This window comes from Gorilla gorilla, chromosome 10, assembly GCF_029281585.2.
Source record: "Gorilla gorilla gorilla isolate KB3781 chromosome 10, NHGRI_mGorGor1-v2.1_pri, whole genome shotgun sequence".
Classification (NCBI taxonomy): Eukaryota; Metazoa; Chordata; class Mammalia; order Primates; family Hominidae; genus Gorilla; species Gorilla gorilla.
In genome coordinates this window covers 64014101-64027540 of record NC_073234.2, presented here as the reverse complement: position 1 = coordinate 64027540, position 13440 = coordinate 64014101, and positions in this window count along the sequence as shown.

Sequence of the window (13440 nt, the reverse complement as noted above, 5' to 3'; positions counted from 1 at the left end):
CAGCTAACAGAGTTGAAGGTTTCTTTTGATGGAGCAGTTTTGACACATTCTTTCTGTAAAATCTGCAAGTGTTCATTTGGAGCGATTTGAGGCCTATGATGGAAAAGGAAATATCTTCACATAAAACCTAGACAGAAGCATTCTCAGGAACTTTTTTGATGTGCGCATTCAATGAAGAGAGGTGAACTTTTCTTTTCATAGAGCAGTTTTGAAACACTCTTTTTATAGCATCTGCAAGTGTTCATTTGGAGCGCTTTGCAGCCTCTGGTGGAAAAGCAAATATCTTCACATAAAAACAAGACGGAAGCATTCTTAGACAGTTCTTTGGATGTGTGCATTCAACTCACATAGTTGAACCTTCCTTTTGAGAGAGCAGTTTTGAAACACTCCCTTTGTAGAATCTACTTGGTGATATTTGGAGCTCTTTGAGGAATTCGTCAGAAATGGAATATCTTCACATAAAAACTAGACAGAAGCATTCTCAGGAACTGCTTTGTGATGTGTACATTCAACTCACAGAGTTGAACCTTACTTTTTGTAGAGCAGATTTGAAACAGTCTTTTTGTAGAATCTGCAAGTGTTCATTTGGAGCGCTATGAAGCCTATGGTGGAAAGGGGAATATCTTCACATAAAATCTAGGCAGGAACGGTCTCAGAAGGTTCTTTGTGATTTGTGCATTCAGCTCACATGGTTGAACCTTCCTTTTGAGAGAGCAATTTGAAACAGTCTTTTCGTAGAATCTGCAAGTTGATATTTGGAGCGATTTGAGGACTATGGTGGAAAAGGAAATATCTTCACCTAAAAACTAGACAGAAGCATTCTCAGAAACTCCTTTGTGATGTGTGTGTTCAATTCACGGAGCTGAACCTTTCTTTGGATAGAGCAGTTTTGAAACCCTCTTTTGGTAGAATCTCCAAGTGTTCATTTGGAGTCCGTTGAGGTCTTCGTTGGAAACAGGAATATATACTCATAAAAACTAGACACACGCATTCTCAGAAACTGCTTTGTGATGTGTGCATTCAACTCACAGAGTTGGACCTTGCTTTTCATAGAGCAGATTGGAAACAGTCTTTTTGTAGAATCTGCAAGTGTTCATTTGGAGCGATTTGAGGCCCATTTTGCAAAAGGGGTTATCTTCTCATAAAAATTAGGTAGAAGCATTCTCGGAAACTACTTTCTCATAAGTGCATTTAATTCACAGGTATGAAACTTCCTTTTGAAAGAGCACTTTCGAAACAGTGTGTTTGTAGAATCTGCCAGTGGATATTTGGAGAGATTTGAGGCTTATGGTAGAAAAGGGAATATCTTCACATAAAAACTAGAGAGAAGCATTCTCAGAAACTGCTTTGTGATGTGTGCATTCAACTCACAGAGTTGAACCTGTCTTCTGATAGAGCAGTTTTGAAACACTCTTTTTGTAGAATCTGCAAGTGTTCATTTGGAGCACTTTGTGGCCTATGGAGGAAAAGGGAATATCTTCACATAAAACTAGACAGAAGCATTCTCAGAAGCTTTTCTGTGATGTGTGCATTCAACTCACAGAGTTGAACCTTTCTTTTCATAGAGCAGTTTTGAAACACTCCTTTTGTAGAATCTACTTGGCGATATTTGGAGCTCTTTGAGGAATTCGTCGGAAATGGAATATCTTCACATAAAAACTAGACAGAAGCATTCTCAGGAGCTGCTTTGTGATGTGTGCATTCAACTGACAGAGTTGAACTTTACTTTTCGTGGAGCAGATTTGAAACAGTCTTTTTGTAGAATCTGCAAGTGTTCATTTGGAGCGCTATGAAGCCTATGGTGGAAAAGGAAATATCTTCACATAAAATATAGCAGAAACGGTCTCAGAAAGTTCTTTGTTGTTTGTGAATTCAACTCACATAGTTGAAACTTTCTTCTGATAGAGCAGATTTGAAACAGTCTTTTTGTAAATCTGCAAGTTGATACTTGGAGCGATTTGGGGACTATGGTGGAAAAGGAAATATCTTCACATAAAAACTAGACAGAAGCATTCTCAGAAACTCCTTTTGGATGTATGTGTTCAATTCACGGAGCTGAAACTTTCTCTGGATAGAGCATTTTTGAAACCCTCTTTTTGTAGAATCTCCAAGTGTTCATTTGGAACCCGTTGAGGCCTTTGTTGGAAAGGGGAATACATACTCATAAAAACTAGACGGAAGCATTCTCAGAAACTGCTTTGTGATGGGTGTATTCAACTCACAGAGTTGAAACTTTCTTTTGATAGAGCAGTTTTGAAAATCTTTTTGTGGAATCTGCAAGTGTTCATTTGGAGCGATTTGAGGCCCATGTTGCAAAAGGGATTATCTCCTCATAAAAATTAGATAGAAGCATTCTCAGAAACTACTTTCCCATATGTGCATTTAATTCACAGATTTGAAACTTCCTTTTGACAGAGCACTTTTGAAACAGTGTATTTGTAGAATCTGCCAGTGGATATTTGGAGAGATTTGAGGATTATGGTAGAAAAGGGAATATCTTCCAATAAAAACTAGACAAAAGCATTCTCAGAAACTGCTTTGTGATGTGTGCATTCAACTCACAGAGTTGAACCTGTCTTCTGATAGAGAAGTTTTGAAACACTCTTTTTGTAGAATCTGCAAGTGTTCATTTGGAGCACTTTGTGGCCTATGGAGGAAAAGGGAATATCTTCACATAAAAACTAGACAGAAGCATTCTCAGAAACTTTTTGAGACTTGTGCATTCAAGTAACAGAGTTGAACTTTTCTTTTGATACAGCAGTTTTGAAACACTCTTTTGTAAAATCTGCTAGTGGCTATTTGGAGATATTTGAGGCCTTCTTTGGAAAGGGAGATATCTTCACATAAACACTAGACAGAAGCATTCTCAGAAAGTCCTCTGTGATGTGTGCATTCAACTCACAAAGTTGAACCTTTCTTTTCATAGAACAGTTTTGAAACAGTCTTTTTGTAGAATCCGCAAGTGGATATTTGGAGAGATTTGAGGACTATGATGGAAAAGAATATATCTTCAAATAAAAACTAGACAGAAGCATTCTCAGAAGCTTTTCTGTGATGTGTGCATTCAACTCACAGAGTTGAACCTTTCTTTTCATAGAGCAGTTTTGAAACACTCCTTTTGTAGAATCTACTTGGCGATATTTGGAGCTCTTTGAGGAATTCGTCGGAAATGGAATATCTTCACATAAAAACTAGACAGAAGCATTCTCAGGAGCTGCTTTGTGATGTGTGCATTCAACTGACAGAGTTGAACTTTACTTTTCGTGGAGCAGATTTGAAACAGTCTTTTTGTAGAATCTGCAAGTGTTCATTTGGAGCGCTATGAAGCCTATGGTGGAAAAGGAAATATCTTCACATAAAATATAGCAGAAACGGTCTCAGAAAGTTCTTTGTTGTTTGTGAATTCAACTCACATAGTTGAAACTTTCTTCTGATAGAGCAGATTTGAAACAGTCTTTTTGTAAAATCTGCAAGTTGATACTTGGAGCGATTTGGGGACTATGGTGGAAAAGGAAATATCTTCACATAAAAACTAGACAGAAGCATTCTCAGAAACTCCTTTTGGATGTATGTGTTCAATTCACGGAGCTGAAACTTTCTCTGGATAGAGCATTTTTGAAACCCTCTTTTTGTAGAATCTCCAAGTGTTCATTTGGAACCCGTTGAGGCCTTTGTTGGAAAGGGGAATACATACTCATAAAAACTAGACGGAAGCATTCTCAGAAACTGCTTTGTGATGGGTGTATTCAACTCACTGAGTTGAAACTTTCTTTTGATAGAGCAGTTTTGAAAATCTTTTTGTGGAATCTGCAAGTGTTCATTTGGAGCGATTTGAGGCCCATGTTGCAAAAGGGATTATCTCCTCATAAAAATTAGATAGAAGCATTCTCAGAAACTACTTTCCCATATGTGCATTTAATTCAGAGAGTTGAAACTTCCTTTTGACAGAGCACTTTTGAAACAGTGTGTTTGTAGAATCTGCCAGTGGATATTTGGAGAGATTTGAGGCTTATTGTGGAAAAGGGAACATCTTCACATAAAAACTAGACAAAAGCATTCTCGGAAAGTCCTCTGTGATGTGTGCATTCAACTCACAAAGTTGAACCTTTCTTTTGCTAGAGCAGTTTTGAAACAGTCTTTTTGTAAAATCTGCATGTGTTCATTTGGAGTGCTTGGAGGCCTATGGTGGAAAAGGAAATATCTTCATAAAAAAATTAGAAGAATTCTCGGAAACTTCTTTGTGATGTGTGCATTCAGCTCACATAATTGAACCCATCTTTTGATAGAGCGGTCTTGAAACACTCCTTTTGTAGAATCTGCTTGTGGATATTTGGATCTCTTTGAGGAATTCATTGTAAACTGGAGATCTTCACATAAAAACTAGACAGAAGCATTCTCAGAAACTGTTTGTGATGTGTGCATTCAACTCACAGAGTTCAACCTTTCTTTCGATAGAGCACTTTTGAAACACTCTTTTCGTAGAATCTGCAAGTGTTCATTTGGAGCGCTTTGACACTTATGATGGAAAAGGAAATATCTTCACATAAAAACTACACAGAAGCATTATCAGAAACTTCTTTGTGATGTGTGCATTCAACTTACAGCGTTGAACGTTCGTTTTGAGAGAGCAGTTTTGAAACAGTCTTTTTGTGCTATCTGCAATTGGATATTTGGAGCGATTTGAGGCCTATGGTTGAAAAGGAAATATCTTCACATAAAAAATAGACAGAAGCATTCTCAGGAACTTCTTTGAGATGTGTGCATTCAACTAACAGAGTTGAACATGTCTGTAATAGAGCAGTTTTGAAACACTCCTTTTGTGGAATCTGCTTGTTGATATTTAGAACTCTTTGAGGAATTAGTTGGAAACAGGATATCTTCACATAAAAACTAGACGGAAGCATTCTGCGAAAGTTCTTTTTCATGGGTTCATTCAACTCACAGAGTTGAAACTTTCTTTTGATAGAGCGGTTTTGAAACACTCTTTTTGTAGAAACTGCAAGTGTTCGTTTAGAGCGCTTTGAAGCCGATGGTGGAAAGGAAATATCTTCACATAAAAACTAGATAGAAACATTCTCATAAACTTCTTTGTGATGTGTACATTCAACTTACAGATTTGAAACTTCCTTTTGTGAGAGCAGTTTTGAAACTGTCTTTTTGTAGAATCTGCCAGAGGATATTTGGAGCGATTTGAGGCCTACGTTGGAAAAGGAAATAACTTCACATAAAAACTAGACAGAAGCATTCTCAGCAAATTCTTGGTGATGTGTGCATTCAGCTAAAAGAGTTGAAGGTTTCTTTTGATGGAGCAGTTTTGACACATTCTTTCTGTATAATCTGCAAGTGTTCATTTGGAGCGATTTGAGGCCTATGATGGAAAAGGAAATATCTTCACATAAAAACTAGACAGAAGCATTCTCAGGAACTTCTTTATGATGTGTGCATTCAATGAAGAGAGGTGAACCTTTCTATTGATAGAGCAGTTTTGAAACACTCTTTGTATAGAGTCTGCAAGTGTTCATTTGGAGCGCTTTGCAGCCTCTGGTGGAAAAGCAAATATCTTCACATAAAAACAAGACAGAAGCATTCTTAGACAGTTCTTTGTGATGTGTGCATTCAACTCACATAGTTGAACCTTCCTTTTGAGAGAACAGTTTTGAAACAGTCTTTTTGTAGAATCTGCAAGTGAATATTTGGAGCAATTTGAGGACTATGGTGGAAAAGGAAATATCTTCACATAAAAACTAGACAGAAGCATTCTCAGAAACTTCTTTGTGATGTGTGTGTTCAACTCACAGAGTTGGACCTTCCTTTTGATAGAGCAGTTTTGAAACACTCCTTTTGTAGAATCTGCTTGGGGATATTTGGAGCTCTTTGAGGAATTCGTCAGAAATGGCATATCTTCACATGAATACTAGACAGAAACATTCTCAGAAACTGCTTTGTGATGTGTTCATTTAACTCACAGAGTTGAACCGTGCTTTTCATAGAGCAGATTTGAAACAGTCTTTTTGTAGAATCTGCAAGTGTTCATTTGGAGCACTATGAAGCATATGGTGGAAAAGGAAATATCTTCACATAAAATCTAGGCAGAAACAGTCTCAGAAAGTTCTTTGTGATTTGTGCATTCAACTCACATAGTTGAACCTTCCTTTTGAGAGAGCAATTTGAAACAGTCTTTTTGTAGAATCTGCAAGTTGATATTTGGAGCGATTTGAGGACTGTGGTGGAAAAGGAAATATCTTCACATAAAAACTAGACAGAGGCATTCTCAGAAACTCCTTTGTGATGTGTGGGTTCAATTCACGGAGCTGAACTTTTCTTTGGATAGAGCAGTTTTGAAACACTCTTTTTGTAGAATCTCCAAGTGTTCATTTGGAGCCCATTGAGGCCTTCGTTGGAAATGGGAATATATACTCATAAAAACTAGACAGAAGCATTCTCAGAAACTGCTTTGTGATGGGTGCATTCAACTTACATGGTTGAACCTTTCTTTTGAAAGAGCAGTTTTGAAAGTCTTTTTGTAGAATCTGCAAGTGTTCCTTTGGAGCGATTTGAGGCCCATGTTTCAAAAGGGATTATCTTCTCATAAAAACTAGTTAGAAGCATTCTCAGAAACTACTTTCCCATGTGTGCATTCAATTCAGAGAGTTGAACCTTCTTTTGACAGAGCACTTTTGAAACAGTGTTTTTGTAGAATCTGCCAGTGGATATTTGGAGCGATTGGAGGCTTATGGTGGAAAAGGAAATATCTTCACATAAAAGCTAGACAGAAGCATTCTCAGGAACTTCTTTCAGATGTGTGCATTCAACTAACAGAGTTTAACTTGTCTTTAGATAGAGCAGATTTGAAACATTCCTTTTGCGGAATCTGCTTGTTGATATTTGGAACTCTTTGAGGAATTCTTTGGAAACAGTATATCTTCAAATAAAAACTGGACAGAAGCATTCTCAGAATTTTCTTTTTGATGGGTGCATTCACCTCTCAGAGTTCAAACTTTCTTTTGATAGAGCAGTTTTGAAAGAGTCTCTTTGTAGTATCTGCCAGAGGACATTTGGAGCGTTTTGAGGCCTGTGGTGGAAAAGGAAATATCTTCCCCTAAAAACTAGACAGAAGCATTCTCATAAGCTTCTTTGTGATGTGTGCATTCAACTCACAGATTTGAAACTTCCTTTTGTGAGAGCAGTTTTGAGACAGTCTCTTTGTAGAATCTGCCAGAGGATATTTGGAGCGATTTGAGGCCTGTGGTGGAAAAGGAAATATCTTCACCTAAAAACTAGACAGAAGCATTCTCAGCAACTTCTTCGTGATGTGTGCATTCAGCTAACAGAGTTGAAGGTTTCTTTTGATAGAGCATTTTTGACACATTTTTTCTGTATAATCTGCAAGTGTTCATTTGGAGCGATTTGAGGCCTGTGATGGAAAAGGAAATATCTTCACATAAAAACTAGACAGAAGCATTCTCAGGAACTTCTTTATGATGTGTGCATTCAATGAAGAGAGGTGAACCTTTCTTTTGATAGAGCAGTTTTGAAACACTCTTTGTATAGGATCTGCAAGTGTTCATTTGGAGCGCTTTGCAGACTCTGGTGGAAAAGCAAATATCTTCACATAAAAACAAGACAGAAGCATTCTTAGACAGTTCTTTGTGATGTGGGCATTCAACTCACATAGGTGAACCTTTCTTTTGAGAAAGCAGTTGCAAAACCGTCTTTTTGTAGAATCTGCAAGTGGATATTTGGAGCGATTTGAGGACGAAGGTGGAAAAGGAAATATCTTCACGTAAAAACTAGACAGAAGCATTCTCTAAAACTACTTTGTGATGTGTGCGTTCAACTCGCAGAGTTGAACCTTTCTTTTGATAGAGCAGTTTTGAAACACTCCTTTTGTAGAATCTGCTTGGGGATATTTGGAGCTCTTTGAGGAATTCGTCAGAAATGGATTATCTTCACATGAATACTAGACAGAATCATTCTCAGAAACTGCTTTGTGATGTGTGCATTCAACTCACAGAGTTGGACCTTGCTTTTCGTAGAGCAGATTGGAAACAGTCTTTTTGTAGAATCTGCAAGTGTTCATTTGGAGCCCATTGAGGCCTTCGTTGGAATCGGGAATATATACTCATAAAAACTAGACAGAAGCATTCTCAGAAACTGCTTTGTGATGGGTGCATTCAACTCACAGAGTTGAACCTTTCTTTTGGTGGAACAGTTATGAAAGTCTTTTTGTAGAATCTGCAAGTGTTCATTTGGAGCGATTTGAGGCCTATGTTGCAAAAGGGATTATCTTCTCATAAAAACTATTTAGAAGCATTCTCAGAAACTACTTTCCCATGTGTGCATTCAATTCACAGAGTTGAACCTTCCTTTTGACAGAGCACTTGTGAAACAGTGTTTTCGTAGAATCTGCCGGTGGATATTTGGAGCAATTTGAGGCTTATGGTGGAAAAGGAAGTATCTTCACATAAAAACTAGACAGAAGCATTCTCAGGAACTTCTTTCAGAGGTGTGCATTTAGCTAACAGAGTTGAAACTGTCTTTAATAAAGCAGTTTTGAAACACTGCTTTTGTGGAATCTGCTTGTTGATATTTGGAACTCTTTGAGGAATTCGTTGGAAACAGGATATCTTCACATAAAAACTAGACGGAAGCATTCTGCGAAAGTTCTTTTTGATGGGTTCATTCAACTCACAGAGTTGAAACTTTCTTTTGATAGAGCAGTTGTGAAAGAATCTTTTGGTAGAATCTGTAAGTGTTCCTTTAGAGCACTTTGAAGCCTATGGTGGAAAGGAAATATCTTCACATAAAAACTAGATAGAAGCATTCTCAGAAACTGTTTGTGATGTGTGCATTCAACTCACAGAGTTCAACCTTTCTTTCGATAGAGCACTTTTGGAACACTCTTTTTGTAGAATCTGCAAGTGTTCATTTGGAGAGCTTTGAGGCCTATGACGGAAAAGGAAATATCTTCACATAAAAGCTACACAGAAGAATTATCAGAAACTTGTTTGTGATGTGTGCATTCAACTCACAGCTTTGAACGCTTGCTTTGAGAGAGCAGTTTTGAAACAGTCTTTTTGTAGTATCTGCGATTGGATATTTGGAGCGATTTGAAGCATATGGTGGAAAAGCAAATATCTCACATTAAAACTAGACAGAAGCATTCTCAGAAAGTTCTTTGTGTTGTGTGCATTCAACTCAAAGATTTGAATCTTTCTTTTGAGGGAGCAGTTTTGAAACAGTCTTTTTTGTAGAATTTACAAGTGGATATTTGGAGCGATTTGAGGACTGTGGTGGACAAGGAAATGTCTTCACATAAATACTAGACATAAGCATTCTCAGAAACTTCTTTGTCATGTTTGCATTCAACTCACTGAGTTGAACATTCCTTCTGAAATAGCAGTTTTGAAACAGTCTTTTTGTAGAATCTTCCTCTGCATATGTGGAGTGATTTGAGGCCTATTGTGCAAAAAGAAATATCGTCACATATAAAATAGTCAGAATCATGCTCAGGAACTTCTTTGAGATGTGTGCATTCAACTAACAGAGTTGAACCTGTCTTTAGATAGAGCAGTTTTGAAACATTCCTTTGGTAGAATCTGCTTGTGAATATTTGGAACTGTTTGAGGAATTCATTGGAAACGGGTATCTTCACATAAATACTAGAGAGAAGCATTCTCAGAAAGTTCTTTGTGATGTGTGCATTCAACTCACAGAGTTGAAACTTTCTTTTGAAAGATCAGTTTTGAAACAGTCTTTTTGTAGAATCTGCAAGAGTTCATTTGGAGCGCTTTGAAGCCTAGGTTGGAAAAGGAAATACCTTCACATAAAAACCAGACAGAAGCATTCTCAGAAATTTCTTTGTGATGTATGCATTCAACTCAAAGACTCGATCCTTTCTTTTGATATAGCAGTTTTGAAACACTCGTTTCATAGTATCTGCAATTGTTCACTTCTCAGAAACTCCTTTGGATGTGTGTGTCCAGTTCACAGAGTTGAACCTTTCTTTTGATAGAGCAGTTATGAAACACTCCTTTTGTAGAATCTGCTTTTGGATATTTGGAACTTTTTGAGGAACTTGTTGGAAACGGGCTGTCTTCACAAAAAAACTAGACAGAAGTATTCTCAGAAAGTTCTTTGTGATGTGTGCATTCAACTCACAGAGTTGAACCTTTCTTTTGATAGAGCTGTTTTGAAACATTCTTTCTGTATAATCTGCAAGTGTTCATTTTGAGTGCTTTGAGGCCTATGTTGGAAAAGCAAATATCTTCACATAAAAACTAGACAGAAGCATTCTCAAAAACTGCTTTGTGATGTTTGCATTCAACTCACAGAGTTGAACCTTTCTTTTGATAGAGCAGTTTTGAAACATTCTTTCTGTATAATCTGCAAGTGTTCATTTGGAGCGCTGTGAGGCTTATGGTGGAAAATGAAATATCTTCACATAAAAACTACACAGAAGCATTCTCAGAAACTTCTTTGTGATGTGTGCATTCAACTCACATAGTTGATCGTCTCTTTTGATAGAGTAGTTGTGAAACTCTTCTTTTGTAGAGCCTGCACCTGTTCATTTTGAGCGCTTTGAGGAACAAGATGGGAAAAAAATATCTTCACATGCAAAATAGACAGAAGCATTCTCAGAAATTTCTTTGTGATGTGTGCATTCAACTCAGAAACTTGAAAATTTCTTTTGATAGAGCAGTTTTGAAACACTCCTTTTATAGGATCTGCAAGTGTTTACATTGAGAGCTTTGAGGCCTGTGTTGGAAAAGGAAATACCTTCACATAAAAACTAGACAGCAGCAATCTCACATAATTCTTTGTGGTGTGTGCATGCAACTCAGAGTTGAACCTTTCTTTTGATAGAGCAGTTTTGTAACAATACTTTTGTAGACTCTGCTTGTGGATATTTGGAACTCTTTGAGGAATTCGTTGTAAACGGGTCACCTTCCCATAAAAACTAGACGGAAGCATTCTCAGAAACTGCTTTGTTATGTGTGCATTCAACTCACAGAGTTGAACCTTTCTTTTGAGGGAGCTGTTTTGTAACACTCTTTTTGTAGAATCTGCAATGTTCATTTGGAGTGCTTTGAGGCCTATGGTGGAAAAGGAATTATCTTCACATCAAAACCAGACAGAACCGTTCCCAGAAACTTCTCTGTAATGTGTGCTTTCAACTCACGGAGTTGAAACTTCCTTTTGTGTGGGCAGTTTTGTAACAGTCTTTTTGTAGAATCTGCCAGTGGATATTTGGAGCAATTTGAGGTCTGTGTTCGAAAAGGAAATATCTTCAGATAAAAACTAAGCAGAATCATTCTCAGGAGCTTCATTGTGATATGTGCATCCAGCTAACAGAGTTCAACATTTCTTTTGAGAGAGCAGTTTTGAAACACCCTTTTTGTAGAATCTGCACGTGTTCATTTTGAGAGCTTTGAGGCCTATGGTGGAAAAGGAAATATCTTCACATAAAAACTAGACAGAAGAATTCTCAGGAACTCCTTTGTGATATGTGCTTTCAATTCACAAAGTTGAACCCTTCTTTTGATAGAGCAGTTTTGACACACTGCTTTTGTAGAATCTGCTTGTGGATATTTGGAGCTCTTTGAGGATTTCGTTGGAAACGGGCTATCTTCACAAAAAAACTAGACCGAATTATGCTCAGAAAGCTTTTCGTGTTGTGTGCATTCAACTCACAGTATTGATCATTTGTTTTGAGAGAGAAGTTTTGAAACATTCTTTATGAATAATCTGCAAGTGTTCATTTTGAGCACTTGGAGGCCTATGGTGGAAAAGGAAATATCTTCACATAAATACTAGACAGAAGCATTCTCAGAAACTTCTTTGTCATGTTTGCATTCAACTCACTGAGTTGAACATTCCTTTTGAGATAGCAGTTTTGAAACAGTCTTTTTGTAGAATCTTCCTCTGGATATGTGGAGTGATTTGAGGCCTATTGTGCAAAAGGAAATATCTTCACATAAAACATAGTCAGAATCATGCTCAGGAACTACTTTGAGATGTGTGCATTCAACTAACAGAGTTGAACCTGTCTTTAGATAGAGCAGTTTTGAAACACTCCTTTTGTAGAATCTGCTTGTGAATATTTGGAACTCCTTGAGGAATTCATTGGAAACGTGTATCTTCACATAAATACTAGAGAGAAGCATTCTCAGAAAGTTCTTTGTGATGTGTGCATTCAACTCACAGAGTTGAACCTTTCTTTTGATAGACCAGATTTGTAACACACTTTGTAGAATCTGCAAGAGTTCATTTGGAGCTCTTTGAGGCCTATGGTGGAAAAGGAAATACCTTCACATAAAGATTACACAGAAGTATTCTCAGAAACTTCTCTGAGATGTGTGCATTCAACTCACAGCGTTGAAGCTTTCTTTTGGCAGAGCAGTATTGAAACACTCTTTTTGTGGAACCTGCAAGTGTTCATTTGGAATGATTTGAGGCCTGTGGTGCAGAAGGAAATATCTTCACATAAAAACTAGACAGAAGCATTCTAAAAAACTTCTTTGAGATGTGTGCATTCAACTCACTGAGTTGAACATTTCTTTTGATAGAGCAGTTTTGAAACTCTCCTTTTGCAGAATCTACTAGTGGATATTTGGAGATATTTTAAGCCTTCTTCTGAAACGGGAAGAACTTCACATAAAAACTAGACAGAAGCATTCTCAGAAACTTCTTTGTCATGTGTGCATTGAACTCACAATTTTGAACCTTTCTTTTGATAGAGCAGTTTTGAATCAGTGTTTTTGTACAATTTGCAAGTGTTCATTTGGAGCGCTTTGAGGCCTATGGTGGAAAAGGAAATATCTTCACATGAAAACTAGACAGAAGCATTCTCAGAAACTTCTTTGTGATGTCTGAATTCAACTCACAGAGTTGAACCCTACTTTTGATAGAGCAGTTTTCAAACACTACTTTTGTTGACACTGCTTGTGGATATTTGGAGCTCTTTGAGGAATTCTTTGTAAACGGGGTATCTTCAATTAAAAACTAGACAGAAGCATTCCCAGAAACTTCTTTGTGATCTGTGCATTCAACTCACAGAGTTGAATCTTTCTTTTGATAGATGAGTTTTGAAACATTCTTTTTGTATTATCTGCAACTGTTCATTTGGAGCGTTTTGAGACCTATGGTGGAAAAGGAAATATCTGCACATCAATACTAGAAAGAAGCATTCTCAAAAATGTCTTAGTGATGTGTGCATTCCACTCACATAGTTCAACCTTTCTTTTGATAGAGCAGTTCTGAAACACTCTTTTTGTATAATCTGCAACTGTTCATTTTGAGTGCTTTGAGGCCTATGGTGGAAAAGGAAATATCTTCACATAAAAACTAGACAGAAGCATTCTCAGAAACTTCTTTGTGATGTGTGCATTCAACTCAGAGAGTTGAACATTTCTTTGGACAGAGCAGTTTTGAAACACT